Raw genomic sequence first — 15396 nt, 5'->3', positions numbered from 1 at the left:
CTCTCTTAGACTAACGTATCAACTTTTTTGAAATGAATACATTCATTAGTATGTATTTGTACAACTGTTTTAAATAAACAACAACAAATTTGATTTCGCTTTTTTTGTTATAATCAATTTCTTACAGGTTTGTTTTGCGCCACTTTCTTTGTTTATGTTTATATTATCGCTTACGAAAGTTGAAGCAGAAATCTAATCCGAAAAAGCCTATCAGCGGGTAGAGGCCTGTTCTAAGAGGTCAAGTCAATGCATTTTATTTACGTGCGACTAATATTATTGGAAATCTCTAATTAATGTCTAGAAAATTCAAATCAAAATAAAAGCAGCGATTACAAAAGCATACATATTTGTGCATTTGTGTCAGTTTCACGGGAAATACAATTTCGACGGAAACCCTCAAATTGATAATTAATGCGTAGGGGAATTGCCCACTATTATCACCTTGGCTTTTGAGGGTATAACATAAGCACTTGGAGTTGTTTGTGCTTGTATATGTGTACGTGGAAGATTGAAAGCGGCGATAAATCTCACAATAAATGGCACGTGAAATTGTGTGATTGGTATTTCCTGGACTTGGTTCATGGACCCTGGCATCAGTTGCCTATAGTAAACTACTTATAAGATCTCCTGCCATGAGATGTCGTTATCAATGTACAAGTACAATACTCGTATATAGGAAAAATAATCTTTACAAAAACAGTTATACATTTGTACATAGTAATTGCATTAATAGCTTTGGTAATTAATTTTTATTATTTGTTATTGTTGTGAAGAAAGCACTTTGACATTGAGATTAATTTTATACTCTTTAACTGCATTTAAATAGATTTGTTTTGGTTTTAAATCACGTCTTCACTGATAAGAGACGGGTTTTCAAAGTTAAAAGACAACAAAAACAGCTATGATTCGCTTACCCGTCAACTGCAGATAAGCTTCAGCCAAAAAAAGTCAAATTAATTAGATATTCCAGTACTTCTAATCGAAATACAATCAAAGTATGTTAGATGAAATTATAATATCTGAAAAGAAAGAGTACCGTTTTCCCAAATAAGATAATTATAAGAACACTAACATTCTTATAAAGATTCAAAAATATGAGGTACATTATTTAGAGTTGTGTTATAAAGATCATAGTTCTTCTTCTAGTTTTAAATAAATTTCGATTTGAGTATTTGATTTCACGAAATATAGCGTGATGTGTGAATGTATGTAGCTCGGGGCACACAAAAAATGTATTTTGGAGTAGTGTTAATAGTGGAGAACCCAAAAAGCTTCTACATTTAGAAAATGGTACTACTATAAGCAAGGATCTTGGAAGAGTTCAAAAAGGTCTCGATAAATCATTGAAACTAACATGCAAAATGGTACCAATTAGAGAGCAAAAATCCCAAATTTTGTTATTATTCCTTCAAATGATGCCGAAAATGTAATGTGGTGAATCATGGCAACGATATTTAGTTCTGAAAGAAAGGAACAATATAACTCTCAGAGGATTACTATAAACTCCTTTCAAATTATATTAAAAAAAAATTTATTTTGCTTGAGGGGGTTGTTTTTTTTTATTAAAACATAAACTAGAAATGTTCAAGACGTCGACGAGTATACATTGCATACAGTTAGCAGTTTACTTGCCACCGCCACCGCATCCATGTTCGAGCTCCAGACCGGCATCGCCGCAATCGGCAATAGAATTGGAATTAGGCATGGGATTCGGATTGGCTATAAGTACACAAAAGAAAAATATGAATAAATCAGTTTATGATTGTGATACACATATGTATAAGAGTTCTTTCAAACTGTTATCAGCCGTTCAACACTTACCGAAAGCCAGCGCGATCAAAGCCAGTACAAAGCCGAAAAAAAGAGTGAACTTCATGTTGAAAGTATTGCAATTGCAATGATTTCCATTTCATAAGCCGTCGCTTTTATAGAATAGAGTCATATTGAAATTCTGGAAAAAAACAATGCCAGGCAGTCGGGTTGGGGGAGGATAATGAACGCATAGCTAGAGTCGTTTGACTCGTCTTGCCAGACTTTTACTCAAAGCGCAATAACAATCCATCAACTTCGAGCTGGTATTCGCATAAAACTAATGTTTTACAACTTATTAACTAATTTAGATTTGGTATTTAAGCGATAGGTTAATAAATAAATCGTCTGTCCGTCCTTTTTAGAAGTCTTTGATTAATATATTACACGTATGGAGTAGCAAAATAAATATTGATATTCTAATCAATGCCAATCAAAATTTTTAATCTCGAACAACTAAAAATCTCATTTTAATCACAACATCAAGATTAAAAAGTAAGATAGGGTTAAGTTCGGGTGCAACCGAACATTTTATACTTTTGCCAGTGAAATAATTAAGGTGTAACGTCAACCAGAGGATCGAAATTCAAGCAATTTTATATACATATGTATGTATGTATACTAGGGTGAGTCAAAATTTTTTTTTTTTTTTTTTTCAATTGTTACTCGCAAAAATAGGTTCCTAGACACCTCTAAGAAAGCCTCTCCAAATATGAGTTTTTAATTGTAACGGGAAGGTCCTCCGCCTAACGGTTTTCTATTTTTTCTTATTATCAGATAGAAAAATTTATATCTCGCTTCCAACTACTTGAAAAAATATCTTGTTAATTAGGTTTTGTAGGAAATTGAATGCTCTAAAATATGGTCCCTTATGATTTTTTCGTAAACCCAACCGTTTAAAAGATATTAATGGTTGAAATTTGACTATTTTTCGAAAAATTCTTTATTTCTTAATAATTTTATAACTCAATGAAAAAAAATTATCATGAATAGATTTTTGGAAGGGCTTTCTTAGAGGTGTCTAGGAACCTATTTTTCAGAGTACCAAACGAAAAAAAAATTTTTTTTTTTGATCCACCCTAATATGCATTGATGTTTGACGATGAATATCTCGTAAACGCTTAACTTAATCGAAATATCATTGTAGACCATTTTTATAGAGCAGTAAATTTCCTACAAAACTATGTGTTTCATCATTCATAATAATTTTTTTTCATATGTACCTGCTGTGAGTTGCCATTGGATTTAGCGGTCATTTTGACATTCAAAAGATACTTCCTTTGCAATTTTAATGCATCATACTGTAAATCCGTTAGCACAAGTGAGAGTTATCTAAATTATCTACACGTGCTGATAGGTGCAAATTTGCAATGAAGGTTAATCTAACCGGTTCACAGAATTTCTGACGCAGCTTCTGTTTCATTTTAGAAATTGTAATTAAGATATTTGAATTTAGAAAATAAATACTTTTATTTATTTGTTAACTGTTTTTAGTAACTACAAAGAAATATGAAGAAACATGTTTCTATATACTATATGTACCTTAATTGATTTGTCACTTATTGGTCCGTTGATCTCAGTTCAAGGTACTGCACAAAATGCTTGTAGTAAATAGAATATATTTTGAGGAGCAAAACCAGTTATCGTCGAGTTAAACAAGTATTTGATTTCAATATTTTTATCTCATAAGAAAATAAGTTTAGGCCTTGAGTAGTAAGTAAGAAGAATTTAGAAGAAGATTGCAATTTTCAAATAAAAGTAAGAAAATTTAGGTTTAAAATATAATAACACAACTTTCCGATTTGAATTTTAAATATTCGACGTTACTTGTAACAAGAAGAAATAAGTCTAAAAGGACTGCTCAGTTTTTAAGAGAACAATAGCTTTCAGCCCACATGGCCACAACTTTATTGAAAATATATCAGTGTAAACATACTCTTAAGAAGTTAGGACAGTCCAAAACCCTAAAAAAATCCAACTTTTACAATATAGTTTTTACAATATATAGTGGAGTAGGGAAAGAGGAACTGTGAAAAGAAATGTTTGTCTTTTTCGGTATTCTAAATATGTATGGTATGTACAGTCAGAGTCATTAATATTCGGTTTTCTCTAACTCGTCAATTCAAACTACAAAAAAATTGTAAAAAAGAATATTATTTAGTTTTGTTTGTTTGTTTTATTATTTAGGATAATTCAACAGTAAGTAGTGCACATAAGCAAAGAACAATACAGAATTCCATTCTAAAAAAAAGCAAAAAACTTCAGGTACACATAAAACTAGCATTCATTAATATTCGGTTTTTTGGTATTTAAGGCACAAAATTATTCGAAAAATTAATACAGAAAAACATTAATATTTGGTAGGAAATCCTTTTGTTTAAGCACTTCATTCGAACGATTTGGCATATTTTCAACAATTTTAGCAGTGTATGCCGACGATATATAATATTATCCCATTCCTGCTGCAGCTTAATTTTCAAGTCGGTTACTGAAGAAATCATATGTTTGCGAATTTGACGATCTAATTCATCCCACAGGTTTTCGATGGGGTTAATGTCCGGGGATTGGGGAGGTGGATGGAGCACTTTGGGGCAATTATAAAGAAGCCACTCTTGCACTAACCGCGATTTATGTTTCGGGTAGTAGTTGGTAAAATTTGAACGACTCTAAAATACCAAGTTTTTCTGCGCTACATTTTAAATTGGTTTTTAGGATATTGAGATACGACTCTTTGTTCATTATCCCATTAATAAAACTATTTTCCCGACCACTTTTGCGCCCATACACCCCCACACCATAACGTGACCATTTCCATGCTTTACTGTGGGCTTCAAATTTTTCGGTTGCAGCTCTTCATTAGGTTTTCGCCAAACTTTTACGCGTCCATCCGAACCAAAGACGTTGTATTTGCTCTCATCGACAAAAAAACGTCATTCCACCAACTCTTTGGTTTAGAAATACATATATTCCTTGGCGAATTTCTCACGTGCTTGTCTGTTTTTTGATTGCACCAAAGGCTTACGTCGCGCAATTCGACCATTAAAACCCTTAGCATTAAGGGTTCTTCTGATAGTAGACGACGAAACCTCTTTACCAAACTCTTCCGCAATCTCTGTGGCAATTTTTGGTGCACTTAAGAGTGGGTTTGCCTTTATTTTTCGTTCGATTGCCTTCTGCTCTCTCTCACTGAGCTTCTTAGGCTTACCCGGTTGTTTCAACAAATGTTCTCTTCCTTCATTTTTATACATATGTATGCAATTGAGCGTATAAAAAATGTATTAAAAGCCAGTTTCAAATAAAATTGCAGCTGGGCAAATCTTCCAAACCAGATTTTCTTGGATGACCTTAATGGCCGACATTGATTAGAGGAACTCGTGTTATGTGGAAGAAAATAAAAACAGGGATTAATTATGGACGTATGTTGTGAGCTTTACATTAATTTTGGATGGTTATATATTACAAAAAAACGGTGCAGAGTTAACAGTAAAAGCAGAAATTAATTTTTCAATTTTAACCTAAAAAGAATATGCAATGACCACGTCGAGGGCACCAAGTATATTTATCAAGATGTAATGCTAAGTCAACAGTTCTAATTTATGCTAGATGCAGTATTTTAGATTATTTCATCCATGTTTAAATACCTTTAACCTTCTTACAGTAACAATTAGGCTCCTCTTTTATTAAAGTTTCCTACTAAGTTTATATCACGCAGAAAGAAACGTCGGAGACCCTACAAAAATTGATATACTATAAATGATCATCATGATGAGCTGAGGCGATTTAGCCATCTCCATCTGTCTCTATATACGCGAATAGTTTTTGAGAAATTTCGCACGATATCGGACTACAAAAGCATATAGCTGGCATATAACTGTCATACAAACTGCACGATCGGAATCGAATTCTTATATGGAAAGCTTTATCATACGAGGAGATACATAAGTATGTATATTCACGAGTTTTTCAATGATTTTTGCTTTAAGCAATGGTGCAATTCAAATTAGATTACTGTAGCTTAGTATCGAAAGCAAATATTTACGATGTTATCATTTTTTCTTCTTAGATTTTCATGAAACTCATAAAATAGATTGATATTATTGTATGATAATAATTCATTATTTGAATTACTTTGAGGAATAATGTCGAGTCACCAAACGAGGTTTCAGACAAGGTGACTCCCTATCGTGCGACTTCTTCAATCTATTGCTGGAGAAAATAGTTCGAGCTGCAGAACTAAACAGAGAAGGTACCATCTTCTATAAGAGTGTACAGCTGCTGGCGTATGCCGACGATATTGATATCATCGGCCTCAACACCCGCGCCGTTAGTTCTGCTTTCTCCAGGCTGGACAAGGAAGCAAAAGAAATGGGTCTGGCAGTGAACGAAGGCAAGACGAAATATCTCCTGTCATCAAACAAACAGTCGTCGCACTCGCGAATTGGCTCTCACGTCACTGTTGACAGTCATAACTTTGAAGCTGTAGATAATTTCGTCTATTTAGGAACCAGCATTAACACCACCAACAATGTCAGCCTGGAAATCCAACGCAGGATTGCTCTTGCCAACAGGTGCTACTTCGGACTGAGTAGGCAATTGAAAAGTAAAGTCCTATCTCGACGAACAAAAGCTAAACTCTATAAGTCGCTCATAATTCCCGTCCTGCTATATGGTGCAGAGGCTTGGGCGATGACAGCAACCGATGAGTCGACGTTACGAGTTTTCGAGAGAAAAATTCTGCGAAAGATTTATGGTCCTTTGCGCATTGGCCACGGCGAATATCGCATTCGATGGAACGATGAGCTGTACGAGATATATGACGACATTGACATAGTTCAGCGAATTAAAACAGCGGCTACGCTGGCTAGGTCATGTTGTCCGGATGGATGAAAACACTCCAGCTCTGAAAATATTCGACGCAGTACCCGCCGGGGGAAGCAGAGGAAGAGGAAGACCTCCACTCCGTTGGAAGGACCAAGTGGAGAAGGACCTGGCTTCGCTTGAAATATCCAATTGGCGCCACGTAGCGAAAAGAAGAAACGACTGGCGCGCTGTTGTTAACTCGGCTATAATCGTGTAAGCGGTGTCTACGCCAATTAAGAAGAAGAAGAATGATGTCGAGTTGGCAGCCCTTGACTGAAATAATATTTAGGTTCCCTCTGTATAAGTAAAATCTACTGAACATTACATTTGGTACCGACATAACTGATGCATATAACTTTGAGTAAGCTTCCAAAGCGGTATTTAACATTTCGAGTAGCAGCGTGATATTCTTAACACCTAACTATGCTATGTTCGCAACGGTATCAGGCTAAGCACGCCTCTGAAATTTGTTGATTATCGCTCACATTTCCTAATTATTAATTAAATAATAACACCTTAAGTGATTTGAGTTTTCCAAAGTTTTTTATTGAATTGTAATTTTGTGTAGGGGAATGAGTGCGTACAGTCACGGCCGAAACACAGTTTCAGCTTGGAGGTTGTGCAAGTATGTGTGTGTATGATTCCATTTAGCAGCCACCGCCGCCGCCACCGCCACCACCGCCACCGCCTCCACCACCGCCACCGCCGCCGCCGCCTCCACCACCTCCGCCACAGAGACCACCGCCGCCACCACCGCCGCCGCCACCGCCTGGTAAGGGCTCAGGCATGGGATATGGCAGGGCTAGAATTATACAAAGATAATAATCATTTAAAATTAATTCGTTTGTAATACTTTGCAAAGTGATTATTTGCGGTTTAAATCGCTATTATAATCAAACAGCTAATCACGACTAATCGAACTCACCGCTTACGGCCACCAGTAGGCCCAACAAGAAGCTCACGAAAGCGAAGATTCTCATTTCTCGACTGTAGTGTGTTGTCGTATAATTTCAGCTTGCAATCAACATCAGCTATTTATACCGAAATTTCGATAATGTATGGTGTTCTGGAAGATCGCCATCGCTGACGTTTAGCGCCCTCGCGCTGCCACCGTACTTCGTACATCCGAATTTGTGCAAACGTTTTTGTTGTTGTAGCTACAGCTGCTGCGCTTGTATTGCGTTGTACTTTACAATTGTTGTTTTTGCCTCACTTTGCCGGCTTCGTTGTGTTATCATCAGGTTTAACCGACTTGAGCAAAAAAAAAATAAAAAATTAACTGTAAGCGATTCGCATGAACTCAAAGCAAAACGCGGCGCAAAATCGAGTGAAATAAGAACCAGAGAAAATCAATTAAATAATATTCTCGTCCAGCATATCAAGTTCATATTAATTCTATCATAAAACCTGCATACAAGCACGTATTAATAAAATCAAATTAACATCTTCACTATAATCAGCGAGTAATTCCCGCACATTACGACAGCTCGAACGGTCTAAGTGCTATACTGGTAATAGTTTCCTTGTAAATACTTATGACAACAGTTGAATGCACAACACATCGATCAAACCGTTTGCTATAAAAGACCCAACTCCAATGCCAACCCTACAACACAGCGAATAATCGCACCTGTCGCACAGCCAAACAAAACGCTTTAACTGCATAAATAGTAATTTTATTAACCTTGCACCTGGAGACCCATTGTATAGCAGCAGCATGAAAGCCTTCTCTTTATTCCTAATGGTCCTGCTCGGTTGTCTAATGCTTTTCAGCCCGGTTTCGGCACAGTGGGGTGGACGCGGAGGACGTGGCGGACGCGGCGGCGACAGCAGCAGCGAGGAAAGTCACGAACGCGGTGGAAATGGCGGTGGAATTTTCGGTGGACGTCCTGGAAACGGTGGCGGTGGATTCGGAGGACGTGGTCCAAATTACTACTAAAATATTAATGAACCGAAGCAAGAACACGAACAATAACATAATGTAAATACTTTTCCATTTTATACATTAAATGTTTATGCAAAAAGAAAGACTTAGTATATATTTAATGATATTAGGTAGGTTATACTAAGGCTATACAACGTGCGGAAAAGACATTAACATTTATGGGATTCATATAATCCTTTCTTGCTTCTTTGATAAACCTGAACTGCCGAGTGTATATTTTTACTAACACGAACTTCACCAACTCTCTTATAGCCTTGACAGACGGCAGCGTTAATCCGGATTAACTGCGCACTTAATCAGATCCAAATTTGTAGGTGACAGACGGCAGCTATGCGAGTTTGAAACTCTCATAAACAGCTCATTGTCCTTTTTATAATATTTTCAATGAAAATTGATAGAAGATAAACATTACGGTTGTTAGCCGACCAATTTTTACCAAACCATTTTTTATTACAAAAACATATCAACACATTATTTTTAAAACTGCATCATAACATGGAAGTTTTATTGATATTATATTGAGAATTTGATAAACAGCTGTCAGGGTTGCTTGTATTTCATTCGCAATAGATGAAAATTGGCCATTTTTAACAATGTTGCCAACGAAAATCTCACAAACTTCCTAAAATTTTGAGAGTTATTTTTGGATTCAGCAACGGAGTTAGCTGTGGTAACTCCTGAATTAATCCCGAAAAATTCAATTAACCTGGTTTAACGCTGCCGTCTGATAATGCTATTATGGCAGTTGTAATGGCCAGATTTAAGTGAGTATGCCAGTTGAGTGTTGTTGTTGAAAAGATGAAGTTGTTTCGAAGATTCCCTGCTAGTAATGTAGTTCAATTCTAAATTGATTCAAGAATTTAAAAAGCTTGAAAAATTAACAGTAAGCGCTTCACACAAAATCGGAGCAAATAACGGCAAAAACGAAATGCAATAAGAAGCAGAGAAATTCAATAAAAATACAACTGTGTTCGAAATAATAGCAGTGGCATAACTAAGAATTCAAATGAAACAAAAAAACGTGTAATTGGTTTTTATTATGGGTTATTATTATTGTATTTGATTTGCTCACATTCAATCTTAAAAGAAATATGATTTCTTTAGAGTATAAAATAAAGTTCTTCTTTAAATAATTAAAAAAGTTTGTAAATGAAAATTTCAGCTGTGATAAATAATAGCAGCATTGACGATTTTACATCAAAAATCAATTAATTCATTATAATAACATAAAATACAGTTTAAACAATTAGTATTTCGTCGAATGAACGTTGTTGGATAACACAGGTGCGCATCTCCTAGGCATGGAGCCCACTCAACGCTTGCATTTCTCGAGAGGCATGGCCTTCCACGCCTTCTTCGCAGCACTACATATTTGCTTCGTATTTGACGAATTCTCTTTCAAGACAGCTTCTTTGACTTTTGCCCAAAGATTCTCAATTGGATTAAGGTCCGGTGACTGAGCCGGCCAACTCATAACCTCAACGCCATTTAGAGCAAATCAATTTTTTGCCAACTTGCTTGTATGTTTGGGGTCGTTATCTTGTTGATAGACCCATTTCAACGGCATTTTCCATTCAGCGTGTGGTAGCATAGTCGACTCCATTATTTCAACGTACAATTTGGCATTCATGTTTTCTTTAATCCAAAATAACGGACCTGTACCATAGTAAGATAAGCACTCCCATACAGCGATTTTTGCACCTTCATGTTTTACCGTCCGTGAAACATATTTAGCATCAAATGAAGCGTTTACTGGCCTTCGTACATACTGTCGTCGTCCTCGGCGACCAAATAAAACAGTTTTTGTTTCATCGGACCACAATATGTTGCGCCATTTTTCGACTGACCAATGCAGGTGCTCTTCAAGCCACTGCTTTTATTCACAAAACACTGCTATTATTTCGAACACAGTTGTAAATAATATTATCGACGAGCATACCAACTTAAATTTCGTTCTCCACCATGCAAACCTGCATACAAGCACGTATTAAAACCTTAATTTCACATATTTGCTGTACTCAGTGCAAATTACTGGCACTTTACAACATTCTGAACGCTCTAAGTAATGGTAACAGTTTCCTTGTATAGTGTATATAGTGTATAGCTAATACTTATCGATGATTATAAAACCGCACAACTTCAATGCCAACCTTACAGCATAGCGAATAGTCAGACCTGACGTGGAGCCAAAACAACACGCTTTACCTGAATAAATATGTACATAGTAAGCCTACTAATCACACGCCTGGAAATTCATCATATAGCAGTAAGATGAAAACCTTCTCCGTATTCCTAATGGTTCTTCTCGGTTGTCTGATGATATTCAGCTTGGTTTCGGCTCAATGGGGCTCACGTAATGGACATAGTGAAATGATATTAAGGGTCGACGACAGCAGCAGCGAGGAGAGTACTGAACGCGGTTTCTTCGATGGTCGTTTTCCAAATCGTGAAATAATAGATAAAAGCAGCTCATATTATAACCGTATTTATATTCCGGGGTTCACCTTCTATTAAATGTCATGATTGTCATGTCTTGATTTTACACAATAAATAATCTGAGCAATAAGAAAGACTTACATAGCTATTTATTTAATGATTTTGGATTAGGTGGTGATTTATCGATATTTGCATTGCATAGACATAAAACTTTCCTGCTTCTTTGGTATATCTGAATTCACAATATTAGCCAAATTAGTTAGTTATTCCAAGTTACAATTTATGTTTTTTATACCCTGAACAGGGTATATTAAGTTTGTCACGAAGTTTGTAACACCCAGAAGGAATCGTCGGAGACCCTATAAAGTATATACATATACAAATGATTAGTATGTTGAGCTGAGTCGATTTAGCCATGTCCGTCTGTCTGTCCGTCTGTTCGTCTGTCTGTCTGTATATATACGAACTAGTCCCTCAGTTTTTAAGATATCGTTTTGAAATTTTGCAAACGTCATTTTCTCTTCAAGAAGCAGCTCATTTGTCGGAACGGCCGATATCGGGCCACTACAACATATAGCTGCCATACAAACTGAACGATCGGAATCAAGTTCATGTATGGAAAACTTTCACATTTGACAAGATATATTCACGAAATTTGGTGTATATTATTTTCTAAGGCAACAATGTAATATCCGAAGAAATTGATCAGATCGGTTAACTATATTATATATATTATATAAAATAGCTTCCATACAAACTGAACACATATTACTAACAGAAAATACAAACCAATGCACCTGTGAAGGGTATTTAGCTTCGGTGCAACCGAAGTTAACGTTTTTTCTTGTTTTTTTTTACATTTGTGCTTAAGTTTCAATCCCTATACGAATTTTAGTTCCATGCAATTCCATTTTATCACCAAAAATGGGATAAGGACTCTCCCTGTCAGCAGTTCTCCATTATAAGCGACCGATACCTTAAAATTTTATGATATTAGTAAGTTCACAGTAAAATTTTACAGCAATTGATTGTTCATAGTTCCTCAGAGAGAATACCACTTGCACCAGTTATTTTTTGAGCCAGAATAGTAGTCATTTCAAAAAATAAGCTTTTCACGAGTCAAAAAGAAATTTATAAACAAGTACATTTGGAAAATTTAATTATGCTTTGTCCTCCTCGGCTAAAGAAACCACAATATTCCATATCTCGTCTGCTCTATGGACACGGTTGGCGCCTTAGCACACAACCTTCAATCGACTCATTAATTTACATGCCCTATCCTGTTGTTGACCTTTACTTACTAGGTTTAACACGAGAATAGGCTCCTTTTGAAAACAATCGATAAACAATTCGAATTAGGAATTACTGAGTTATGGATAGTTGCTGCTTTATGCTGTGAGGCGAATTGTTCTTCATTCGACTTCATTTGTACTTTCGGAATTACTTTCAATGCTAACAAGAGTCTCAAATATTTTAATTTATAGCTCGTTATGTAAATAAACTAATTCGAAGCCATTTACTCGCTGAAGCACATCGTTTTTAAGTTCAAGATATAAGGAGTATTGCTCTACAAGTGGATGGAGTTCACCCCTAATATCCATTTAATTAAGATTAATTAGAGTATTGTAAGTAATTTAGTCATTATTCGTATAAAAAGGTTCGAGCACAAAATATTTCGTTGGCTGTGAAACAAAATAGTCGAATGGCATGAAAGCCATAAATTTTAGAATTTGAATTTAAATAGAGACATAAAGGTATTTGTACAGAGGCAACCCTAGCATTTATAAATAATCTAGAATTAAAGATTGGTTAAAAATTATTTATAAAAAAATAAAACAATAAAATTTATTTGTTTATTTGAATTGAGCGTATGCCCGTTTTTTATTTTCTAGAAATCAGTTTCGATTTCCATGTAAAATGATGATCTCCGCTTCTGTAGTCAGTATCAGCTTAAATATTATAATATTATATGTACTTATGTATGTATGTATTATTTACATTTTACGTTAACTACCTGATAAGTTAATGAGGACATTAATAACATACATATGTATGTATATATTTATGTAATGTTGTATATAAAATATTTTCTAAGAAAAAGCCTCTTCTTCTAACAACCCAGGGTTTAGGATTATTGAACTACATACATGTAATATGAGTTCTATTTTTAAATAGTTCAATGTATGTATTACAATTAGATGCTGACGAAGAAAACAAAAACTTTGTGCATAGAATTGCGACGGCGATTCTAGAAACTCGGTTATGTAAAAGAAAATGAGAACGGTAGTATCATAATTTATATAAGATTTTCTAGTAAGGGACTTGTGTACGTATTTAGCTTTACATGCCTGAAACCATATCCGAATACAATCGACGCTTTCTGTTGAAAATTTTATCGTTTTATTTTTCTAGAAACCTTCTACTTTCTGTATTACTTTCCATGTTTAATTTATATAAGGTTGTGTCGATAGCTGAAAACAATCATGTATCAAACTGATGTCTAGAAATAAATTTTTCAAAAATTACAAGCAAATGAAATGAGTTTTTTGAGCGTTAGCTGAATATGAATGGACTATCACACAAAACCATCAAAATAATAGTTTGTCAAAAAGTCTTGCGGTATTTTCGCTATTTGGCGCTGAGAGCGCGTAGTTCTAGTTTTATTCGTCGCATCGGGTCATGCCTTTTGGAAAGCTCATTTCACGCGCTAACACGTGTTTGATTGATTGTCGTTTCTTTTAAGTCGTTCGTGAGTTATAGCGTCGCAAACATGGAGCAAAAAAAATCAAAAAAACTACTACGATGAAGGCAAAAATGCAGCCAATAAAATTTGTGCAGTTTATTTTCCACCGCACAACGATGGTTTCAACGTTTTCGTGCATTATATATACATACGAGGTGTGTTCAAAAATTATCGCGACAGTTTGCTGACAGTTTTCTTCGATTGCCGGGGCGTGGCGCATCATGAGTTCTTGCCACAGGGAAGAACGGTCAATAAGGAATATTACCTGCAAGTTATGCGCAATTTGCGCGAAGCAATCCGCCAGAAACGCCCGGATTTGTGGAAGAACAAAAATTGGCTTTTGCACCACAATAACGCCCCTGCTCACATATCGTTGCTTGTTCGCGACTTTTTGGCCAACAACAACACACTAATGATGCCGCAGCCACCGTATTCCCCAGATCTGGCCCCCTGTGACTTTTTTTGTTCTCTAAACTGAAGAGGCCCATGAAAGGACGACGTTACGCTTCTCTTGTTGCGAAATCCGATGAAAACCCCATCGGAAACGAAACTGTTCGAAACTACTAAAAGCGCGATAAATCAATAACTAAATGCGTCAGAAACGCATAAATTTGCCATCGGCATGGTATGACAAGACTTTATAGGGACTGTGGTGAAATTTGACGAAGTTGGACGAAGGGCGTGAAACCGCCCACTTTTTGGTGAAATACCATATCTCGGGATCCGATTGACCGATTTTCACAAAATTTGGTAGGTGGCCTTCTTTTTAAATTTCTTTATTACACTGTGAAAATGAGCGAAATCAGACAATAACCACGCCTACTTCCCATATAGCACAATTATAAATTCCACTTGATTCTTTTAATTTCCAATACACAAATCATGAAGTTCAATTAATATAACGGGATTAAACTTCGCATGAAGTGTGTGCAAACAAAAACTGTTCAAGTCCTTGGGTACCGAATATTTGGACCCCAGTTAGGATTGACTTTTGGTCGAAATGTTGGTTAATGTGTGATATATATGAACTGAAATTAAGGGATAATCCTTCTCTTATAATGGTATGTTTGTATGTCAAAAATGGATTGAATCGGATATTCGGCTTTTTAAGTAAGGCTGTATGCAATTTTCATAGATTTTTTAATACATACCTTCTAAAAAATTCTATAAAGCCCTACTTAAAAAGCCGAATATCTCGAAAAGTATTAATGATAGCGATTTTGACCTCGAACCTTTTTTATAGCAAATAAAATTTCCTATAAATTTGTCAAGCACATTTTTTCTATAACTCTTGTCATTTACGAGATACATATAGTATATACAAAAAATGCGAAATTCTTGGAAAAATCGGGTTTAGAGCCCCGTACTACCTCGCCGGTGTGAGTTACGACTTTGTTGCACTGGGCACTTTTGTAGAGTGTACACTTCTAAAGTAAAGCGTCTAAAGTCAATGCGATGCTATAAAATACCTCTGAGGTGTAAGAATTTAAAGATAAAAAATTACGATTGTAGTGTATTTTTAATGGAAAATTTTTACATGCTTTGGTCCAGTTCTTAATGTTGATATTAAGGGCTAAAATTTGCTGGGAATTTTTTTTATGGT

The 15396-nt window shown here is 35.6% G+C and overlaps 1 long non-coding RNA gene across 1 annotated transcript; it reads right to left on the bottom strand.

Moving 5' to 3' along the window:
• Nucleotides 1-1371: 1371 nt before the first annotated feature.
• On the bottom strand, nt 1372-2157 carry LOC126759499 (uncharacterized). The gene is made up of 2 exons (XR_007667002.1): nt 1822-2157; nt 1372-1719 (listed from the first exon to the last, which is right to left on the bottom strand). It is a non-coding gene; the product is annotated as an uncharacterized LOC126759499 (long non-coding RNA).
• Between the last annotated feature and the right edge of the window lie 13239 nt (nt 2158-15396).

Source organism: Bactrocera neohumeralis, chromosome 5 (assembly GCF_024586455.1).
Source record: "Bactrocera neohumeralis isolate Rockhampton chromosome 5, APGP_CSIRO_Bneo_wtdbg2-racon-allhic-juicebox.fasta_v2, whole genome shotgun sequence".
NCBI classification, from domain to species: Eukaryota; Metazoa; Arthropoda; class Insecta; order Diptera; family Tephritidae; genus Bactrocera; species Bactrocera neohumeralis.
Note: the sequence above shows the minus strand (reverse complement) of the source record. Positions and strands in the feature narration are given on the sequence as shown.